Below are 23,589 nucleotides of genomic sequence, written 5' to 3' on the forward strand. Positions count from 1 at the left end.
GTTCTTGCACAGAGAAGCTCCTAGACCAAGGGAAGATTGATGACAAGGACCTTCCTCCAGAGCCGACAGAGAGAGAAAGCCTTCCCCTGGAGCTGGCACCCTGAGTTCGGACTTCTAGCTTACTAGATTGTGAGAAAGTGAACTTCTGTTTGTTAAAGGCATCTACTTGTGGTATTTCTGTCATAGCAACACTAGATAACTAAGAGTGTCCCCCAAAAGCCAACCTGAGGATGCATGTGAAAGAGATTTTTTATGAAATGTTTCTGGGAAAATCCAGTAAGGGAGCGGGGAACTGGGACAAGTAAAGGAATAAGCTGAGCAAGGGTGTGATAACAAGCAAAGTCCCATGCACAGTAATACTGGCCCAATTTCATAAGGGAGCCTTGGAGACAATGTAAGTCACAGCTCAGAGCTGTCCCAATCAGGGGCAAGGGAGTTGAAGTATTAATACCCTTCTTCTTATTTATTTATTTTTGTACTTTAGATGAAGGCTTATAGAACAAACTAGTTTCTCATTAAACTCATATTGTTTTATGACGTTGGTTAACAACCCTGAGACATGTCAACACTCTCCCTTCTCAACCTTGGGTTCCCTATTACCAGCTTTCCTGTCCCCTCCTGCCTTCTAGTCCTTGCCCCAGGGCTGATGTGCTGCTTTAGTCTAGTTTTGTTTTATGTGCCTGTCTAATCTTTGGCTGAAGGGTAAATCTCAGGAGTGACTTCATTAATGAGGTAAAAGGGTGTCTGGGGGCCATACCCTGGGGTTTCTCCAGTCTCTGTCAGACAGTAAGTCTGGTCTTTTTTTGTGAGTTAGAATTTTGTTCTACATTTTTTTCCAGCTCTGTTCAGGACTCTCTACTGTGATCCCTGTCAGAGCAGTCAGTAGTGGTAACCAGGCACCATCTAGTTGTACTGGACTCAGTCTGGTGGAGGCTGTAGTAGTTGTGGTCCATTAGTCTTTGGACTAATCTTTCCTTTGTATCTTTAGTTTTCTTCACTCTCCTTTGACCCCAGAGGGATGAGGTCAGTGGAATATATTAGATGGCCACTCACAGGCTTTTAAGGCCCCAGACACTACTCTCCAAAGTCAAATGTAGAATATTTTCTTTATAAAATGTTTTATGCCAATTGAGCTAGATGTTCCCCAACACCAGGGTCCCCACAGCCCTCAGCTCAGCAATTTGGTCCCTCAGGGAGTTTGGATGTGTCTTTGGAGCTTCCATAACTTTGCCTTGTGCAAGTTGTCTTGGTTTCCCTGGTGTTATGTACTGTCCTACTCTTTACCAAAGTTACCCCTATTTAGTGTCTTTCTGTCCCCACCCATCCCCTGCCTCGTAACCATCAAAGATTTTTTTTGCTTTGTGTATAAACCTTTTCATGAATTTTTATAGTAGCAATCCCATACAATATTTGTCCTTTTGTCTTTATTTCACTCAGCATGATGCCCTCCAGATTCATCCATGTTGAGAGATGCTTTGCAGATTCATCATTGTTCTTTATCATTGTGTAGTACTCCATTGTGTGTATGTACCATAGTTTGTTTATCCATTCATCTGTTGATGGGCACCTAGGTTGTTTCCATCTTTTTGCTATTGTGAACAATGCTGCAATGAAAATGGGTGTACATATGTCTATTCATAGTATTCATACCCTTCTTGCTCTCTATATGCACAAGCAAAGTGAATTCCTGCACTCTACCACCAAATTCCCGCCCTTCAACAAAGAGATGGAGGTGCTGAAGTGGAAGTGCAAGATGCCGGTAGCTGTGTGTACAAAAAAGGCTCAGGCTTTGAGGAGGAAGGGACAGAGCTCCTTGGCCCAGGCCCTTTCATTGTCCTCTTGTTGTGATCCACACTCCCACTGGATAACTTCCTTGGATGTGAAAGTGATTATTGCCTACTCAACACCCATTCCCTCTTTCTCCCTTGCTCACTGAGTTCTAATTCAGAACAGCAGTGTTCAAATTAGAAATATGTCCTGGCTTTCCTGGCAATTAGGGGTGGCTTTTGGACCCTTTTTGGCCAACTGGACTTGCTGGTTCTGGGAAGGTTTCTACTTCCTGGATAGAAGGGGAAAGGCAAGGTTGGAGCAGTCTCTCCCTCTCTCTCCTTTTTCTTGGCTTGAACATGGATGCTATCCCAGAGCTATAGCAGTCAGCTTGTGACTGTGAAGCAAAATGCAAGAAGTCCAAGAGACTCTCAGAGATGCCACCTCTGATATCACCTAGCTGCCAAGCCATTTCCTCCCTCTAGACTCCTTGTGGTGTGAGAAAAACAAACTTCTATTTGCTTAAAGCACTTTTAAGCAATTTTTCTGTTACTTGCAGCTGAATGCATTCTAAGCAATACAGGACCCAGTGGTAGTCCAGTCCAAGCTCTCCATGCCACTTTGAACACTGTAAGAAGGATGGATGGCAATCTTTCTGGGAGGCCAGCCCCAAGGCAGAGCCACTTGCTCAATCCTGGTCCCATCTGGTCCTGTGTCCTTCCTGTTCCGGGTGGATCATAAAAATGCAAATCTCTTGTGATCGGTCATAAATGAGGAACAATTAAGGTGGAAAAGCAAGATCAGGACATGGAGCTTGGAAAGATTCCCAGAGGAAAAGAGTGTGAGAAAGCCATTTATGGGGTATTTGTTTTTAGGCCTATAGTTGAAGAAAGAGCCAGCATAAACACTCCTAAACCGTGACAATAATATTAATTATTTAAAAACAACAACCATAAATGCAACTGTCATTTATTGAGCATCCATTATATACTTAGTGCTTCATATTCATTATCTCTCTCAATCTCACAGCCACCCAATGACATGATTGCTGTTATATGCACATGTTATGGGAAAATACTGAGGTTCAGAGAGGTGAGGTGACTCACCTAAAGTCATCCAATTAGAAAATGGCAGAGCCTGAAGACAAGCCTCGCCCGTCTAACTCCAACACCCATGGGTTTGATTTCGGGACATCAGCAGTTGCTGAGCTGCCGTAGTGAGGGAAAATGTGAGAGGAGGGGAAGAAAGAGTGTGCAATATCCTGGTATTGTCTACAGTTCACCTGCACATGCTCCAGGTTCCACAGTCCATGAAACAACAGCTAACTCATGATGCTCTTCATCAGCATCAGAACAGCTGCTCCACTAAACGATCGTTCCTTGGCAAGCTGTTTACCTGCAGAAGACCAAGTCCTCCCGTCCACTGGCACTCTTGCAGCTCCCCTAAGGGGCAAGACTCCTGGGAACCAATGTGTCCTGCCCTTCTCTGTCTGAACTTGGATGTCCCTGGAGGCATCCTCATTAGACTGCTCCACATGTCTCTTTGAATCTTGTTGTAGACACTGTTTAAGTCTTTCTCAGATACCTTTACCTGTTCATGCACCTGTTCCTGAGCTGCTGCAAGAGCTGGGGCTAATGGCTGATGAATGTGTCTTTCTCTGCAGATTTGCCCTTGGTTGATGGGAACCCCATAATCTGGAGAAGTCTAGGAATTTACACTCCCTTCCCCAGAGGCAACCAATGCCTGATTGACACCAAGACACAAACACCTGGCCCCTTTGTCTCACTGCAAGACACTCTGAGCACTTCAAAGCACCCCCTTGGGTCAGGCAAGGCCAGACTTTAACTGAGGATACCACTGTGCTAAGGAGCCCTGGTGGTGCAATGGCTAAGTACTTGGCTGCTAACTGAAATGTTGGCAGTTCAAACCCACCCAGAGGCTCCACAGAAGAAAAACCTGACAATCCACTTCCATAAAGATTACAGCCAAGAAAATCCAATGGGGCAGTTCTTCTCTGACATACATGGGGTTGCCACGAGTTGGAATCGACTCGACAGTATCCAACAACAACAGCAGCCACCTTGCTTGGTTCTTTCTCCTTCCCTAACCTGCTTCCCTTCCTCCCTTACAAGTTTTCCTAAAGAGCCATCCCTCAACAAATCACATGCTTCCAAATCCCTCAGGCTCTGTTTCTAGAGAATCAGACTTAAGACAAACCCTGTGCTAAGACCACATCTTGCAAGTGCCATTAACCTTTGAATGTGACTCAGGAATTCTCACCTGAGACCTGTTTGAACCTTGCAGACAGACAGTCCCCTGGCCTCACACCCTTATTATCCATCACCGGTCACCTCACATATGAAAGACCCTCCACCACCCCAGTCTCTATCTTCTGTCTTCTCTTTCCTCTGTAGCTTTCTGCTCCGTCATCCCTGATGCAAACTCATAGCTCCCAAGCCTCCCAGTCCTTTCATTCTGTGGCAAACAGACTTCCCCACATGCTCTGGCTCTTCCTTCCATCTCCCACCTTAACTGAAAATGAGCTCTCCCCAGAGGACATGCTGCCTCTGTGATCTTCTCAAGGCGAGTCTGCTCATCCTGCCAACACACAAACTCTCAGGTCAGCGTTCTCCTCGCTCCTCATGACCACTTCCAAACCATTATGCCTCCACCCTTATTAAAGCACCTCTCTTTTGTTTCTCACGCCATCTGGCTGTATCATTAAAACCAACCAATTGCATATCCTTTGACACAGCGTTTCCTCTTTATACAAAAATACTAGTGTGAGGTGGAAGGATATATGTAAGAACATTTGTAATGGCATTCTTGTAACAGTAAAAAATGGAAATAATCTATATATCCATCAACAAGAAGTTGACAAAAAAATTGTAGTGCAGCACACAGTGAATCACCACACCCCTATTAGAAAGAAGTGGTAGGTTTTTTGTACTAACTTGGGGAAATATCCATGACATGTCATAGTGAGCCAAGCAGAAAAGCCAATTGCAGACTCATATAGTATGATCCCATTTTGGCAAAGAAACAAAGAAAAAAATCTGCATAGGTTAATAAATTATCATGAGTTGAATAACCCTTAGTTAGAGATGTTTCAACTGTTGCTACTATGGTTATGATTAACAAACTGCTCAGAAACACCACACAGTCCATAAAACAAGACCGAAAGTCATCTGAAGAAGGCTTAATACACAAGTGCTTGCTTTGTCCTCTTGACAGGAGTCTAGGTGGTTGTTGTTGTTAGGTACAGTCAAGTCGGTTCTGACTCATAGTGAACATATGTACAATAGAACAAAACACTGTCCCATCCTATGCTATCCTCTAAGGGACACCATTCACATAGACCAGAGTGAAAATGATAGATACCTCTTGGAGTTGTGTTGCACAGTGGCGTAAGGAATACCTGCCTTCAATTTTTTCATCTATAAAATGAGGATAATAATAGTACCCACCTCATAGGCTTATTTAATTGTGGTATTGGCAAAGAATATTTAATATACTGTGGACTGACAAAAGAATGAACAAATCTGTCTTAGAGGAAGTACAACCAGAAAGCTCCTTAGAAGCAAGAATGGCGAGACTGAGTCTTACATACTTTCCACACGTTGTCAGGAGGGATCAGTCCCCGGAGAAGGACGTCATGCTTGGTAAAGTACAGGGTCTTTACCAAGCGGAAAAGAGGAAGACCCTCAATGAGATGGATTGACACAGGGGCTGCAAAGATGAGCTCAAGCATAAGAATGACTGTAAGGATGACACAGGACCAGGCAGTATTTTGTTCTGTGGTGCATAGGGTCTCTATGAGTCTGAACAGATTTGATGGCACCTAGCAACAACAACAACATAGGCTTACTGTAGATATTAAATGAATTAATATATATGTAGTGCATGAAACTCTACCTGGCACATAGTTAATATGCAATAATATTATCTATCAACATTATCCTGACTATCATCACATCCACCATAATCATTATCATCATCATTAAGATAAGTCCAGGGAGGGTCTGTGTTTTTAGGTTCCAACCCACCTGGTTTCTTGAGCACAAATTATAAGCCAGGCTCTAATACCGGCCAGAGGACAGAACTCTACCTTTGGTTAGAGATGAAAGACTCATTGGCTAACAGGGGCTGCTAGAGAATTATCCTCAGAAAGGCTGCTTGCCTGAAGGCAATGGTGCCTCCAGAAGGAGCAGATCTGGAGGTCTCCCAGAAATTGCTACAAGCCAGGGAGGAACTCTCCATGGTGCTGGTCTTATGAAGTCCAAACTGACTTTGCTCTGTCCACCCTCCAGAGTTCTGACCATTAGCTTGGCTTTGTCAAGTGTAATATCATCAAGAAGTTCCTCCTTTTAAGAATTTGTCTGAATTCTGATAGCGGGTTACCCTTCTTAGCAATATTTGCACTTTAAAGTATTCTTAACATGAATTAAATATCTGTGATGGCAAAATTTTTAGACCTTTAACAGACAAGTGGGAGTATTTGGGACTGAAGAGGCATCTAAAAAATCCACCCACAGGTGGCTATCTCCAGTTAACCCCGAGAAGCATGTTCTTTTGTTATTCTTACAAAAGTCTTCCTGTTAGTGGCTCTATAAACATGCCACATTGAGTCAAATATTCAGAAGCAGAGAGGTATCATATATAGTAGAGCCGGTACGCAGAGACAAATGATGCTAGAGTCACTCTCTGGTGTATTTTGTCACTGGACCAGGAACCAGGAAATATGAGTCAGGATCCTAGTTCTACAACCTGGAATGGTACAAGAAGAAGGAGTGATAGGTTGTGGGGAGACCTGGAGTTTCTTACCCAAGATTTATCTCTGGCACATTTACTTCTGGGTCTACTTGGTTGCAAAGGAGACTTAGGTACAACACAGGAAACTGAAGTTGCAGGCAGGCTTTGGACATTGTGCCAGCCACTGAAATTGAACTCGGGATCATCTTGAATCTGGTTGTGGGACAAGGGGGGAATAAATGGTGTGGAATAGAATGACTATGGACCCATACCCAGTCCTAGCCTTTGGATAGCATTAGCTGGCATCCCTGTAGGGTCTGATATTCATCTCCCTAGGGCTTAGATTGGGTTGGAGGGCTTAGATGGCACCTCCCTCCCACTATTCACTTGCTCTCTTGTCCCCATATTTACCCACCCTCTTCCAGTGCCTGTGTGCTCACTGGATATGAGTCTTCTATCCCAAACTGCAGCTGTCCAACTCCTGTGTTGCCCACTCCTCCCACACACCTTCCCAGCACAGGTAGCAACTAAACAGAAACATCCTGGTTGCTCTCTGGAACCTTCCTAACATCTTTCATAACACCTTTGTGCGTGGGAGTAGTCAGTGCCCTTTGTAGGTGCTGTCTCTAATCTTTACAGCAAATCATTGAAGTTTCTGTTTGTGCCCATTTTAAGGTTAAAGAAATTGAGGTTTAATTCTCTTCATATGTAAAATGGGGAGAATAAGTCCCGCCTTATTCAATGGCTGTGAGGTTTGGAGATAGCGGTAGCGAAGTGTACAGTGTAGACAAGACACTCAATACGTGCTGTTTTGTCACCATATCTGATTCTCTGTGTAAACTGTGAGCTCCTCAAGGTCTGGGACAATGCATTTTTTACTTATCAACTCACAATATTTAGGAGCTGTTTGCTCCTGAATAGGGTTCCCTAAAAAGCTGGGGATGGAGATCAACAAATTATAGAATAAGACTTGTTAGAGATAAATGCCTTATTATGGTCTCCCACATTAATATGCCAACTTATAGGGGTAGAATGATCATAATAAATATTATTTATTGAGCATCAACTATAGGCTTAAGACTGTGTTATGCATTTAAAAAGCATGGTGATATTTAATCTAAGCTGTGTTGGAGACAGCTCAAGTACAAGTTTGCAGAAGCAAGAAAGGAGGTTATATGTACATGCCTCTACATATAACCTCTTCCCTATATTCAGAGATTTATCGACCCCTACCTCTGGGCTTTATTACTCTAGAGGTGCATGCTTGAAATTTCCTTACAGTTCTGAATTTCTTGGCAGTTTAATTGTGCAGCAATTCATTTGGAGCCTGCAAGTGCTTCTGCTCCTCCCTCTCCTCTCCTAGAGTCTTAGCACTGAGTCTGAATCACTATCAAACCCTTGATTAGATACTGACTTCTAGAAATCTATAATACTAATAGCAGTTACTGTTTATTGAGCCTTTACTAACCACATTAGCTCATTTAGCATCGCAATAACCCTGAGTTAGTGCTTTTACAACTCCCATTTACAGATGTGCAAACTGGAGGATAAGTCATTTGACCAAGGTTACCCAAATAACAAACGGAAGAGCTGAGATTTGAACCAACACGTTCATGACCCCCAAAACTCTTAATCTCTACACTTAATCAACTCTACTTGTATTATATGCATGTATTGGGTGTCGTAATTTTGTTGTCCCAACAAGAGAAGAAATGCTTTGATGATATGAACTTTTCTCATGGAGGTGGTTTAATGTAGAGGAAAGGGTGTTAAGTTTCCTCTTGAAGGTAGTCAAGAGCTTGAATCACAGCTTTCCAGATTTGGGCTGGGAGACTTTAGGCAAGTTATGCAACTCTCTGATCCAGTTTTCATGTCAACAAAATGGAAGCAATAATAATATTGAGCTCACAGGGTAGTTCTGGGAAGTGTGTCTAGTACCATTAAAGACAGAGACATGAAAAGTCAGTTAAGATCTTATAGGAATGGGAATAATAAAGGAGAAGCTGGGCTATGATGGATTGAAGGTTTGGGGTCCTAGATAAGAATGTCTGTAAATAGACCTCTTGTCTGGAAGCTGGACTAATTATGATAAAAACATCATTTGAATGTATAAATTTTTCATCCTTCTCCTCTTCCTGGGAACTTCCCAGCTTTGACATTAAGTGGACCATTTGACTACTTCTGGCCAAGACTGTGAGCAGAAATGTGTGTTACTTCTGGGATGAGGCAGTAAAAAGTTCCCCCATGAATCTTCAGCTCTCTCCTCTACCATGGTGTTATGGGTTGAATTGTGTCCCCCCAAAATATGTGTTAATTTGGCTAGGCCATGACTCCCAATATTGTGTGGTTGTCCTCCATTTTGTGATCTGATGTAATTATCTTCCATTTTGTGATGTGTTGTAAAACCTAGCCTCTATAGGGCAGTTCTACTCTGTCCGGCAGGGTAGCTATGGGTCAGAATCGACTTCACAGCAATGGGTTTATGCCTGTGGTTATGGTCCCATTTGGGAATGAGTTTTCCATTATATTAATGAGGCAGGATTAGGGTGGGATGTTTCTTGAGTCACTGCCTTACTAGAGGAGATGACTCAAGTCACCACCCTTACCCAGTCTGACTGGTAGCCAGTCACCACTCTCACCACCATTATTCAAGTCGCACCCTTACTTGAGTCACATCTTCTCTCTTACAAGAGATAAAAGAAGAGAGAAGACAGCAGAGACCTCAATACCACCAAGAAGAATAGATAAGAGCAGAGTGTGTCCTTTGGACCTGGAGATGGTGCAAGATGGGGGAAGGAGCAGCAGAGAAATGGTGGCAGCAGAACCAGGAAACTGGAATGAGACAGCACAGGAGCTGACTCACAGAGTGAGAGCTGACTGTCTTCAGGCAGGAGGCTTCCTGGTGTGGGCACTTACTGGCAGAGCTAAAGAGTTTTGTAACACTTGCCCAAGCAGGGCAGAGACTGTGCTGAGGGGCTGAGGGCCAGAGACAGGCCTGCCTGTGGACACTGCTAAGAGGCTGTCCTGACCAACACAGATTTTTCTCCTAGGCTGACGGAGAGAGAAAGCCTTCCCCATGAGCCAGTGTACTGAATTCGGTCTTTTACCCCCCTAAACTATGAGAAAATAAATTTCTTTTTGTTAAATCCATCCACTTGTGGTATTTCTATTATAGCAGCACTAGATAACAGCACTAGATAACTAAGACAGATAGCAACCTGGGAACCATATACCAAAATGTAAGAGTTATAAGTTGGAAGCACACAAGATACCCAAGTCACTGCCTGGAAGGGTGCTGCTCTGGAGAACCACTGAACTTGGCACATACCTTGCATAAAATCTTTGTTGTGTGAAGCCTCTGATATTTTGGGGTTATTTGTTATTGCAGCACAACCCAGTCCATACTGACTAGTGCTCCTGTGTAACTAGTACACTCTTCTGGCTTGGGGAGCAAAGGATTGGAGGAAGAATCATCATGCGAAGGCTAGTAGCTGGAGATTTCAGAAGTGGGGACGGAGAAGCCTGAAATGCCTCCTGAGTAAAGAATTCGAAGATCCAGTGTCAGGTTTACTCAAATGGCCGAAGTAAGAGGCAGATTGCAAAGGAAGAGGGTTAATCTTGTATGTGCAACCTTCCACCCGAGGACCTGAGCAAGCAGGTTCAATGGCTGCAGCATCTGGCTTCCCCTCAATGCCCCCAGCACTGGTTTTCAATGGAGTCTATGTAATTTCAGATGGCTAGCTGCTTCCCCTGCTTTATGCTCCACAGCATTTACTGAAAAACTGGGCACCCAGAAGATGCAGTAGGACTGTCGAGATTTTGCTGTCTTCAAGGCTCTGCTCAAATTCTGTCTCTTGAGAGAAGTCTTTCCACATTCCCCTTGCCAGATTTCATCTTTGCCTTTGCAATCTCCCACAGTATTCAGACTATATTTTGTTATAGCACCCACCTCTGCCTGCCTTGGTCGTGTGTGTCTGGCTCTGTCTCTCCTCTATGTGGTGATCTCCTGGGAGAAAGGCACCAAGTCCTGGAGATCTCCTTCAGAACTTTTCTCCCTTCATTGTGCTTCTCGAGTTGCGCAGCACTGAAAAAGAAGCTTGCTAAGCTAACAAATGGACATATGAGTCTTCCTTGAGCCAATTCTGATTTCCTCCTTGAGATTCCTTCCTGTGGATGTAAATAATCTGGACATTTTTTCATAGCACAAATTACATATGTATGAGATTATTTGATTAATACCTTTCTCCTCCACTCATATTTAATTCTATACAGTACCACGGGATCTGGTCCACGGTAAGTGTTCGATAAAGGTGTTGAGTGAATAAATGGACCCCTGGTCTGTGACTTCAAGCTTGAATATTTGTGCTTCTTGCCTTTCTTTACCTCCGGGCCTTTCTTTTCCAGCCTTATTCTTTGCCAGATCTTCAAAAGAGGTCACGAAGTTCTGACCCTATTTGTCCCCAGTCTACTGACCTCACTGACTTCTGAAGAGAGCTCTTCATTTGAAACTTCTTTGGTTTTTCAGGACAGGAGCAGAGAGAAATGGGCCCTTCATTTAGCTGATTTAGCCAACAAAAGAGAAGTTTGAGACAGAAAATGAATATAGATCCAGCTGCAGCAATTAGAGGGGAAATCGATAGAACATCATCAACAGCATCGGATCTGTTTAAGTCAGTGTCTCCAGGGATGGGTTGGCAGAGCAGTGTTCATTTCATTTTTGTTTTCCTAACTTAATCCCCAGCAAGTGAAGAGGGACAGGTGTGGTGGATGGGGTGGTGGGTGGTGGGAGAAAACAGAGGGAAATAGGGAGCCACAACCAGGATGGGGTGGAAAGAGGAGCACAGGATCCCTTCTCATTCCACTTTCCCTGTCCACAACGGGGAAGTCTGTGGATAGGTAAGTTTAACTTGTCACACAGCACTGATTCTACGTTCAAACAGGGTTTGAATCTCAGGACCACATCTACAGGTATGTGACTGTGGGCAGTTCACTGAGCCTCACTGAGCCACACTTGACTCATCTGTAAAATGGGGATTATGAGATCTGCTCCAAAGTGTTCTCATGGGGAGTAAATGAAAAAAACCTAAAGTCCTGATAGGAGAATGCTCCTGGCTCAGTAAGCAGATGCTAACTTCTTTAATCTTCCCTTGTTCCTCATTTTCGTACAATCAAAGCTCTTTTCCACTTTTTCAGCTTCTTCTTCTTGTGTGAAGGTTCTTAGTCTTTGTTGGGTGAATTAAAGTCTTTGAGACTTTAATAATGAAATATAGAGGTTAACATCACAGACTGGGGATTCACAAAGATCCGAGTTCAAATAGCAGTTCCACTTCTTGCTAGCTGTGTGATCTTGAACTGATTATTCAACCCCTCTGTACCTTAGTCTCTTCAACAGTAGATTGAAGATATTTTTGTTGGAATTAAATGTGTCAATGTATGTAAGTGAATTAGTGCTTAGAACAATAACTGGCACACAGTAAATGCTGAGTGTTTACTGTTGTTAATAAACTCTGCAAGTAAAATGCACACAAGCACACACACATGCATAGAATTTCCTGAAACTCATCCCTGATTCTTGTTTAGTGATTCTTGCAGGGCAAGCAAGGTACATATAGTGACCACCTATGTTTTTCTAGCTCTGGGGTCTATTGGGACGCTGCTTTCCCACTTATAGCACGTACTGCTGTAAGGCATGGGCCTGTATAACTGTTCGAAATGGAAGAAATGGGCATGTGCCACAAATTACATTTTTTTTTAAACAGGATATTATATGAGGTGGTGCTGGATCAACTTTTTTAGTATGAAGAACACAGATTTTGATAAAAGTTTTTTGGTACACTTATGTACCACTGGACTCTGGGGGTAGAATTTATGGTACACATATGTACCTCTGGACTGCGAGGGTAAAGTTTTGTGGGATGAGGCTAGAAAAAACCCCACACTGCCTACCCAAAATTCAAACACACTCAATGATTCAGCATGCATTCCATTAATGAAAACATATGGTAGCAACAAAAAATTCAAAGTGGAAAATAATTGGGTGCTGAAAGGGTTAAAATAAAGGTGAATCGTAACAACTCTAACATGTGGTATATACACACGATGGAATATTACTCAACCTTAAAGGGAAATGAAGTCCTGATACATGCTGCAATGTGAATGAACCTTAAAAATATTATACTGAGTGAAATCAGTTAGTCACAAAGGGACAAATAGTGTATGATTCCACTTACATGAAATATCTAGGATAGGCAAGTATATAGAGACTGAAGTCCATTAGTGGTTACCAGGGGTGGATGGGAGGGAGAGGAAAGGGGCACTCACTGCTTAGAGGACACTGAGCTTCTATTAAGGGTGACAGGAAATTTTGAAAATGGATAATGATAATGGTTGAACAACATGGTAAACAAAACCAATGTTGCTGAATTTTACATGTGAAGAACGCTGAAAAGGCAAATGATTTTTTAAATACATATATTTACCACAATAAAAAAAATTAAAAACCCAGACTAAGTCTAGTAAAGATTTCAGCTTGAGTCTAAATGAAATTCAGAGATCTGTGGAGTAGACTCACCAAAAACTAGTTGGGATAAGAACTGATGCGGCATTTTATTCATCCTTCCATTTATCCATCCATCCAACGAACCAACCAACCATTAAAGAGATGTTTATTGAATGCCTACTCTCAACCAGTTGGGGGAAACTCCCCTGAGAAAAGGACTTGACCCAGGAAAACAGTCTTGTGTTGGCTTTGAGGGGTGAAGGGGAGGGAGAAGAAGGAATGGGAGGGGGAAGTAGTGTGATTCTTGAGTACAGCATAGTTTCTGTCACTTGTATTTATCTCCTAACCCAGTCCCCACTCATCTCAGTTTGGTGTCCATAGGTAAGAGTGTGTGTGATGGGGGTGCAGTGCTGATGGAGTTCTTTCAGTAACTGTATATTACATGAGAGAGAGAAAAAAAAAAAAACAGGTCAGCAGCCTGTTAGCAGGGCAGAGGACATAGCCAGGACCCAAGAGGCTGTGGCTTGGGGCCGGTGGAACCCACCTCAAGCCCACATGGCAGGCATGCCACCTTCTCTCCTGGTGGGTCAGGTGCCTCTGGCCATTGCCACATGGTGATCCATAATTCCTAGACCTTGGGCAGGGCTGAGGCTGCAGTGGAAGGGTTTAATTTGCGCCTCAGAGAGAAGGGAATTGGCACCTAGGACCTAACCCACAGGGCTGAACTGTCTTCTCCAGAAGCCCTGGAGAAGTTGTTCAGCAGAGGGAGTTGGGGGAGAGGAGAGAGGCATCTTTCCTGAATTTACTGCTGCTTAGAATGGCACAGTGGAGGCTCCTGTTTAGTGGCAGAGAACATGGTGCCCAATGACTCAGTGGTAGAGATCTGGGTGCTGGCGAAAAACAACAGTAGAGACCACAAAACCTGGCAGAGCAGTGGCACATGGCACCCAGGGAAACCAGTTGTGGGTTCATGTGAGGTGAACACTGGGATTTTTTTGGGGGGGGGTAGGAGGCCAGGGGTTAGTCCCCAGAATTTAGGGACAAAAGTCTGTGAGATTTGAATAATTATTAATAATGGGATCCCATTTGTACCTCCCCCCCAAAAAACCCATTGTCATCAAGTCGATTCTGACTCATAGAGACCCTATAGGACAGAGTAGAACTGCCCCCATAGAGTTTCCAAGGAGTGCCTGGTGGATTCAAACTGCCAACTTTAATTTAACCACTGTGCCACCAGGGTTTCTTGGACCTAGAGGTGAGCAAAGCCGGGGATGCTCTCAGTCATACCACCTTGCAAGTTACTGTACAGACATGTGATGATATGTTTAAAGGGCTTGGTGCACTGTAGATGCTCAAAATGGGAGCTGTAATAACAACTACTGTTATTGTTATTGCTTGTATGGTACTTATTATTGCATGAATCTGGACAGGTATATCTGTAGCAGCCCATCCTGACTGACTGAGCAAAGACCATGCTGGGAGAAACAGGAGAAACCTAAATCACAATTTTCTAAGTTCGCACTGGTTTCAAACATTTCACGTACAGTGCTCTGGAATGAGGAGGTGTGGGCTGTCCTGATGACAGCTGCCTGTGGCTTATGCATGACAGGCTGAGGGCTGGCAGGAAGGTGGCAATAGAAGTGGAGGGGAATGGTGGATGAGCCACAGGGACAACACAGGCCTGGCTGGACCCAGTGAAGTCCTGGAAAGCTTTGTGACAAGATCATTCTGAGTTCCTTGTTGGGATGGGGTCATGGAAGTAGCATGTATTGATGTCTATTATATGCCAGGTGGCGATGCCAGGTGGTGAGACTCCTCCCTGAAGAAGGCACAGTCTGCCATTGGCATCTGTCGTTTATACATCTCAGCAGTTGTTCACCCTTCTTCTGCTGAGATACCTAGTTTCTCTCTGGGCAACTTTCCTGTTTCTTACCCTGAGCTTAAACTGATCATGGAGCTCAACATTCACCTAGCCACAGTGAATAGATCAGATAATCAGGTATAAGCATGAGACCCAATTAGAACCTAGTAGTACAATGAGTCTTCTCTGGGAAATTCTGGAATGTTTCTTTGGCTGGACTTAAAGTAGAGAGGGTACGATTTCTGGAGTGGTTGCAACCATCTTGGTACCACAAGGGAACTGCCTATCTGAGAAATGAGTCAACCTGGAGGGAAAAATAGCAGAGATGAAGAGAGAAATGAAGTGGTCCATGGTAAAATAGTTGGAGTTGCTGCACCAACTGCACCATGATCCAAGCCTACTCTTTGGACCTTAACAGTTACAAGAGTCAGTAAATTCACATTTACTTAAATCATTTAGACTGGGCTTTCTTTAATCTTCATATGAAAGAGAACTGACAGAAACAAAATCACTGCCCTCAGGCTGCTCACTGTCTGGGGGGACTCAAACAATAGACAGTCACAGTAGAGTGTGGTGGCTCCTTCATAGAGATGACCCCAGAGGGAGCTCCCAGGGTTGGGTGAGGGTGGGGGTCACTCAGTCCTGCAGGAGATGAGCTGACACATAGAAATTTGGGGAGGTGAGAATGGATGGAAGCACCTCTGTCCTCACTAGTCAACATTCTCAGTTACTTCCAGCCTTATTCTACTTTCCAATTTCTAGTACCTTCCAGGGCCTTTTCTACTCCCTACTGTTAGATAAGACTGATCTAATATCCATTCCTACTACCTGTCAGTTTATCACACTGTGGTGGCTTGCATATTGCTGTGATGATGGAAGTTATGCCACCAGTATTTCAAATACCAGTAGGGTCACCCATGGTAGACAGGTTTTCAGACTGAGAGACTAGAAAGAAGGGTCTGGCCAACTACTTATAAAAATTAGCCAGTCAAAATTTTATGGAGCACAACATAACATTTCTGACTCCGTTGCTTTGGATAGCATCAGGAGGGATCAGTTGCTGGAGAAGGATATCAAGTTTGGTGAAGCTGAGGGCCAGTGGAGGCAAGGGAGACCCTTGGTGAAATGGATTGGCACAATAACCACAACCAAATCAAAACCAAACCCATTGCTTTTGAGTTGATTCCTACTCATAGTGACCCTATAGGACAGAATAGAACTGCCTCATACAGTTTCCAAAGAGTGCCTGGTGGATTTGAACTGCTGACCTTTTGGTTAGCAGCCATGGCTCTTAACCACTACACCACCAGGGTTTCTATAGCAACAACAATGTACTTGAAAAAGTTGGTGATCCTGAGGCTGACTCAGGACCTGCCAACATTTCGTTCTGTTGCACATAAGGTTGCCATGAATGACAGTAACTATTTAATATTCATCCATCTATCCATCCACTCACTCAGGGTTTACTACAGTCTCACCATTCATTCCAGGAGTAAAGCTAAATCAATGCAGTATATGTTTGGGACCCTTAGGAGTTTCATGCTGTGCCCGGGGTCAAAGGTTAATGCACATCTTTGTGTCGGGCAGCCAACTGTCTCTACTTTGAGATTGACAGGAAGCCCCTGGAGAGAGAATTAGGTGAGAGTGGAGAGGGAGGGGCAGGCGAGGTGGAGAGAACCAAGGTGGAAGGTGGCCTCCACAGCGTCACAACCTCTGTTCATATTCAGGTTGTCTTGGTGACAAGAGTGTCTGCTGGCTCCTGCAGGAACAAGGAACAGGCTTGGCTCTCCTTTCTCTGTGCAGTAAATTTTGCATAGGAGGGAATGGGTAGGAGGCAGGTTTACTAATTATGTTACTCATATCTTCATTCGACTTACTGTCAGTCTTGTGCTAGTCACAGAGAAGCTTGGGATCCATTCCTGCCCTCAAACAATGGGTGGTCTTATACCAATCATATCAGAAGGAGTGTCTTCTGTGCTGCTCAGGTGGGCTTCTCTCTGTCTCTCAGTAGGGCAGAGCCAAGTCTGCCTTGTCTTGGAGTTAGGGGCCCAGTCCTGATACTAATAATACTAATAAATCCTTTTTTTTTTTGCTAATCCTACTAAATTCAATAATGTTGTTCGTGACATTTTATTTTCTAAATACAAAAGTAATTCTTGGTTAATTCAGAAAATTTGGACAATGCACAGAAAGACACAAAGAAGATAAAAACCAGTAATCCCAGATCCAAGTGATAAGTTAATGTTTAGAAAATACGACTGCTTCCATTCTTTTTGTTTCTAGATGTACACACACACACTCACGCTGTTACTCATGTGGTTTTGTAGCCCGTTTTTTTTTCACTTAGCAATGTTACAGACATTTCCCTACGTCAGTAAATATTCATCTATAGCTTTGTTACCGGAATAAGGTTCTTGCCTCTCACTGGTCAAGAATGAGCAGGTTAGGCCTGTAGAGTTTTCCACATGAGCAAAACTTTATTGAAGAGGCTTGCAAGCAGAGACATGGAGGGCCTAGAGCAACGCGTACCCCATCTCACAGAACAAAAGACAGGCCTGAGTTTTTAAAAGTTCTTGGGTTGGAAAAGATTCTTGTTTATTCATAGGCACAGGCGGCAATATGTTAACTTTGGTACCACAGCAGCTTTCCAAGTTGGCTCCTGTCTCGGAGGCCTCTGGGATTCATAGCAGGACTTATTATGGGGTGTCGCACCTGTGCAGACTCTCGCTGCCCAGGTTCGATTCCCCATCTGGGGCTGCAGCCCCTCGCTGCCCCTGGTGGAAGGTCACACAGAGGTCACAGGTAGATGTTCTGTGCATGTCCCTGGGGCTGGTTTTCTCCAGCTTTTTCTGAAAGGCAACTTTAAAGAAATTTGCAGGCTGTTTTTAGATACCCTGACCCATTGTTCTGGGAAATGGCTTTGTTTCTGCTCCCTGGCCCATTTCTTGTTACTTTATTTGTAGATTTGGGGTCCCCTCTGTCCCTTAATAAGCCTGTAGGTTCCACACCCAACCCACTATTACCTCCCTAATAGTATAGTCTATTTCTCTTTTACTTGCTTCTCCTCTAACCACACCAGTTTCTCCGCTATTTCTCAGACACCCTCTGATCTCTGGGGCTTTGCTCCCTGTCTTAGCTTCATTTAAAAATATATTTTCTATAGTTCCATAAATAAATAAAAAAAGCACCAAACCTGTTGCCATCGAGTCAATTCTGACTCACAGAGACTCTATACGACAGAGTAGAATGGCCCCATAGGGTTTCCAGGGAGTGGCTGGTAGATTTGAATTGCTGATCTTTTGCTTAGCAGCTGAGCTCTTAACCACTGTGCCACCAGGGCACCAATAGTTCCATAGCATCCCACAATATGGTTCTTCCATTATATGTTTATCCAATTGCTTATGGCTGGATATGCATTCTTTCTAGATTTTCGTTAACATAAATAATGCTTTATTGAATAGCCTTACACATATATTTGCTTTTATAATTAAGATAAAGTCCTGGAAGTAAAGTTGCTAAGTTGAAGATATGTATGCACATTTTTAAGGCTTCTGGTAGATATTGCCAAATTACTCTCTAAAAAGGCTGTACCAATTTACACTCCCTCCAGCCAGTACGAGAATGCACAATTCCTCACACTCATCGTTGATTTAATTTGCATATCTGTTGTTTCCAGTGAGGCTGAATGCTTCTCATATGTTTATTGTCTATTTATAATTTTTCTTTAGTCAATTGCCTATTTATGTCAATTGCCCATTTTTATGGGGGCGCTTATCTTTCCTTTTTGACTTCTGAGAGCTCTCCATGTATACCAACCTTTTCTTTGTATGTTTATTGCATTTTCCCCAGTGTGTCATTTGCCTTTTAATTTTGCTTATGGCATTTTTTTTTTGACCCAACAAAGATTTTATTTTTAAGTAACCAAATCCATCAATCTTTTCTTTTACTGTTTTTACTTAGAAATGCTTGAATGCTTAGCAATACTTAGAAAGGCCTAGCTACCCCAAGTTTATACAAACTTTCTCCTAGAAGGTTTTTCTAATTCTTTTATGGTTTCAATTCTTTTACAATTAACTCTTTAACCACCTGAAATTTATTTTATTATAGGCTGTGCAGTAATGCTGTAATGGCTAAAACTTTCTTTTTTTCCTGCAAATAGTTAATAAGCCCTCCCAGCAATATTTCAATCTTTCTTCCCTTACTTGAAGCAAATCTGTGCAATTTAAACAATGTTTGAGAGCTCCAGAGATAGTGGTCAGTTCTCGGAATGAGGTGGTTGACCAAAAATGCTTTCATCTTTGCCTCAGTTGGGTACTGAATATCCGTAGTTAGGTGGGTATTTATCCAACAATATTTACTAAGTGCCTTCAGTGTGCATTTTGGGAGGTGCTTGGAATAGAGGGGGACTAAGAGAACCTTCTTGCTCAGCACTTTCCAATGTCCATGTTGATCAGATGTGTAGTGGATGCTGTAGTGCACCACCCAGAGTCCCCCCAAAGGACCAAGGCACTCACTCCTCCAGAGGTCAGGAATTTGACTGCTGATGGATCATGGATAAGTCCCTGGGAATTGTCCTCCTTCCTTCCAAGGGAGCTGCCTCACCCAGGGTTATGTGCCCTTGTGGGGGGAGCTCATATCCCATAAGTATTCTGAGTGGAGTCAAAGGCCTGCCCTCCTCGCCTTAATTCTAGACAACTCTGAAGAGCCATCCAACCGCCAGAGCTCCTTGTGGGATCTGCTGAGGCCCTGGTTACAACTGGTGCATCTCAGCTCAACCTTTTCTTTTGCCCTCATTCATTCCCTTCCAGATGTTCCTAAGAGCACTCTACCTCCATCCATCTGCACAATAAATCTCCTGCATGTGGATTTCCATTTCAGAATCTGTTTCCTGGGGAACCCCACCTGAAACAAGATGGAAGATCATGGCTTCTGCTTGGCTAAGAATGAGGAATCGGTGAGACAGTGATCCATGGGGCCACAGCAGCTGGCATGGGCAAGGCTCAAACCATAGTCTTGGTATCATTTCCTCATCTTTTGCTCATTGTTGTTGTTCTTAGGTGCCATTGAGTCTCTTCCAATGCATAGCTACCCTAGGTACAACAGAACAAAACACTGCCCAGTCCTGTGCCATCCTCACAATTGTTGCTATGTTTGAGTCCATCGTTGTAGCCATTATGTCAATCCACCTCCCTAAGGGTCTTTCTATTTTTTGCTGACTCTCTACTTTACCAAGCATGATGCCCTTCTCCAAGGATTGGTTCCTCCTGTAACATGTCTACAGTACGTGAGTCAAAGTCTCGCCATCCTCACTTTTAAGGAGCGTTCTGGCTGTACTTCTTCCAAGACAGATTTGTTCATTCTTCTAGCAGTCATAGTTCAATACTTTTTGGCAACACCATAATTCAAAGGGATCAATTCTTCTTTGGTTTTCCTTATTCATTGTCCAGCTTTCGCACGCATATAAGATGATTGAAAGCACCATGGCTTGAGTCAGGAGCACCTTAGTCTTCAAAGTGACTTCTTTGCTTCTTTACACTTTAAAGAGATCTTTTGCAGCAGATTGGTCCAATGCAATATGTTGTTTGATTTCTTGATTGCTGCTTCTGTAGGCATTGATTGTGGATCCAAGTAAAATGCAATCCTTGACAATTTCAATCTTTTCTCCATTTATCATGATGTTGCTTATAGAGTCAGCTGTGAAAATTTTATTTCTTTATGTTGAGGTATAATCCATACTGAAGGCTGTATAGTCTTTGATCTCCGTTAGCTGGAGCTTCAAGTCCTCTTTGCTTTCAGCAAGTAAGATTATGTCATCTGAGTATTACAGGTTGTTAAAGGGTCTTTCTCCAATCCTGGTGCCCTGTTCTTCATATAGTCCAGCTTCTAGGATTATTTGCTGAGCATACAGTTTGAGTAAGTATGGTAAAAGGCTATAACCTTGCCTGATTTTAAACCATGCAGTACCCTCTTGTTCTTTTTGAATTACTGCCTCTTGGTCTATGCACAGGTTCTGCATGAGCACCATCTGCTTAAGGACTTTATATCAAATATGCTGTGTATCTCTTCAGTTACATGAGTTACATAATCGACTCTGAACAGCAGAAGAGCCTTTTTATCATCAGAATTATGACTTTTAGTTTTTAGCAACAGAATTATGGTTTCTGAAGTCCTTTCCTAGATAAACTTGTACCAATTAGGCCCTGCACTCAAGAACAAAATGCTAATAAATGTCTCAGTTTAATTGGCTTGTTCTTATTTTTTTTTTTACCCAGTCCCACCTGGTGGTGTTTCATTTCCCTAACCTGAACAAACCTGAGCCCTTGTACTTCAGGTTTTAAATGTAACTTGTTCTTCTCATAAGAATATTCACATAATTGCTTCCCTTTCTTGGCTCCTGTTAACTCATGTGTATTTTTGAATGTCTATGAAATACGCGTATGTGATTACGTGAGGCATGAAGCTTGACACTGATGGTTAGGTTCCTTTTCAGATCAATCACCACATAGGAGGCAGAAGCACCTCAGCTCCTTCTTAGATGTCTATATCTAATCATACGTTTTGCTTTTTCCCTTTTAGCTGCAGCAAATTCAACTCAATAACTCCAGGCAATAAAATTTATTATCTCATATCACAACAACTCCAGAGGTAGGGCAGCTTCAGGCTTGATTCAGTCAGTGGCCCATTGATGTCATCAAGGACTCAGGTTCTTTTTATAGCTTCTCTCTGCCATCCTGAATGTCTTGGCTTAGTCTTAAGTCTGATTCGCCCTATAGCTGCAGCCATTTCAGGCATCATATCTAGATCTCCCTCTGTCTCATTTTAAGAGCAAGTAAATTTCTTCCAGGGGCAGTGGTGTTTTGGCGATAGAAGTTTTTTTTTTTTTTTTTTAACAATTTTTATTGTGCTTTAAGTGAAAGTTTACAAATCAAGTCCGTCTGTCACATATAAGCTTATATACACCTTACTACATACTCCCATTTACTCTCCCCTTAATGAGTCAGCCCGCTCCCTCCTTCCAGTCTCTCCTTTCGTGACTGTGTTTTGCCAGTTTCTAACCCCCTCTACCTTCCCATCTCCCCTCCTGACAGGAGATGCCAACACAGTCTCTCAAGTGTCCACCTGAAACAAGTAGCTCACTCTTCTTCAGCATCTCTCTCCAACCCATTGCCCAGTCCCTTCCATGTCTGATGAGTTGTCTTTGGGAATGGTTCCTGTCCCGGGCCAATAGAAGGTTTGGGGACCATGACTGCTGGGATTCTTCTAGTCTCAGTCAGACCATTAAGTCTGGTCTTTTTATAAGAATTTGGGGTCTGCATCCCACTGTTCTCCTGCTCCCTCAGGGGTTCTCTGTTGTGCTCCCTGTCAAGGCAGTCATCAGTTGTGGCTGGGCACCATCTAGTTCTTCTGGTCTCAGGATGATGTAAGTCTCTAGTTCACGTGGCCCCTTCTGTCTCCTGGGCTTACAATTATCGTGTGACCCTGGCGTTCTTCATTCTCCTTTGATCCAGGTGGGTCGAGACCAATTGATGCATCATAGATGGCCGCTTGTTAGCATTTAAGACCCCAGGCGCCACACTTCAAAGTGGGATGCAGAATGTTTTCATAATAGAATTTATTTTGCCAATTGACTTAGAAGTTCCCTTAAGCCATAGTCCCCAAACCCCTGCCCTTGCTCTGCTGACCTTTGAAGCATTCAGTTTATCCCGGAAACTTGTTTGCTTTTGGTCCAATCCAGTTGCGCTGACCTTCCCTGTATTGAGTATTGACCTTCCCTTCACCGAAAGTAGTTCTTATCTACTAACTAATCAGTAAATAGCCCTCTCCCACCCTCCCTCCCTCCCCCCTCTTGTAACCACAAAAGAATGTGTTCTTCTCAGTGTATACTATTTCTCAAGATCTTATAATAGTGGTCTTATACAATATTTGTCCTTTTGCCTCTGACTAATTTCACTCAGCATAATGCCCTCCAGGTTCCTCCATGTTATGAAATGTTTCACAGATTCATCACTGTTCTTTATCGATGCGTAGTATTCTATTGTGTGAATATACCATAATTTATTTAACCATTCATCCGTTGATGGACACCTTGGTTACTTCCAGCTTTTTGCTATTGTAAACAGTGCTGCAATAAACATGGGTGTGCATATATCTGTTTGTGTAAAGGCTCTTAATTCTCTAGGGCATATTCCAAGGAGTGGGATTTCTGGGTTGTATGGTAGTTCTATTTCTAACTTTTTAAGAAAACGCCAGATAGATTTCCAAAGTGGTTGTACCATTTGACATTCCCACCAGCAGTGTATAAGAGTTCCAATCTCTCCGCAGCCTCTCCAACATTTATTATTCTGTGTTTTTTGGATTAATGTCAGCCTTGTTGGAGTGAGATGGAATCTCATCGTAGTTTTAATTTGCATTTCTCTAATGGCTAATGACCGAGAGCATTTTCTCACGTATCTGTTAAGAAAAAAAAAAAAAATTTTTTTTTTTATCTGTTAGCTGCCTGAATATCTTCTTTAGCGAAGTGTGTGTTCATATCCTTTGCCCACTTCTTGATTGGGTTGTTTATCTTTTTGTGGTTGAGTTTTAACAGAATCATATAGATTTTAGAGATCAGGCGCTGGTCGGAGATGTCATAGCTGAAGATTTTTTCCCAATCTGTAGGTGGTGTTTTTACTCTTTTGGTGAAGTCTTTAGATGAGCATAGGTGTTTGAT

Source organism: Elephas maximus, chromosome 3 (assembly GCF_024166365.1).
Source record: "Elephas maximus indicus isolate mEleMax1 chromosome 3, mEleMax1 primary haplotype, whole genome shotgun sequence".
Taxonomy (NCBI): Eukaryota; Metazoa; Chordata; class Mammalia; order Proboscidea; family Elephantidae; genus Elephas; species Elephas maximus.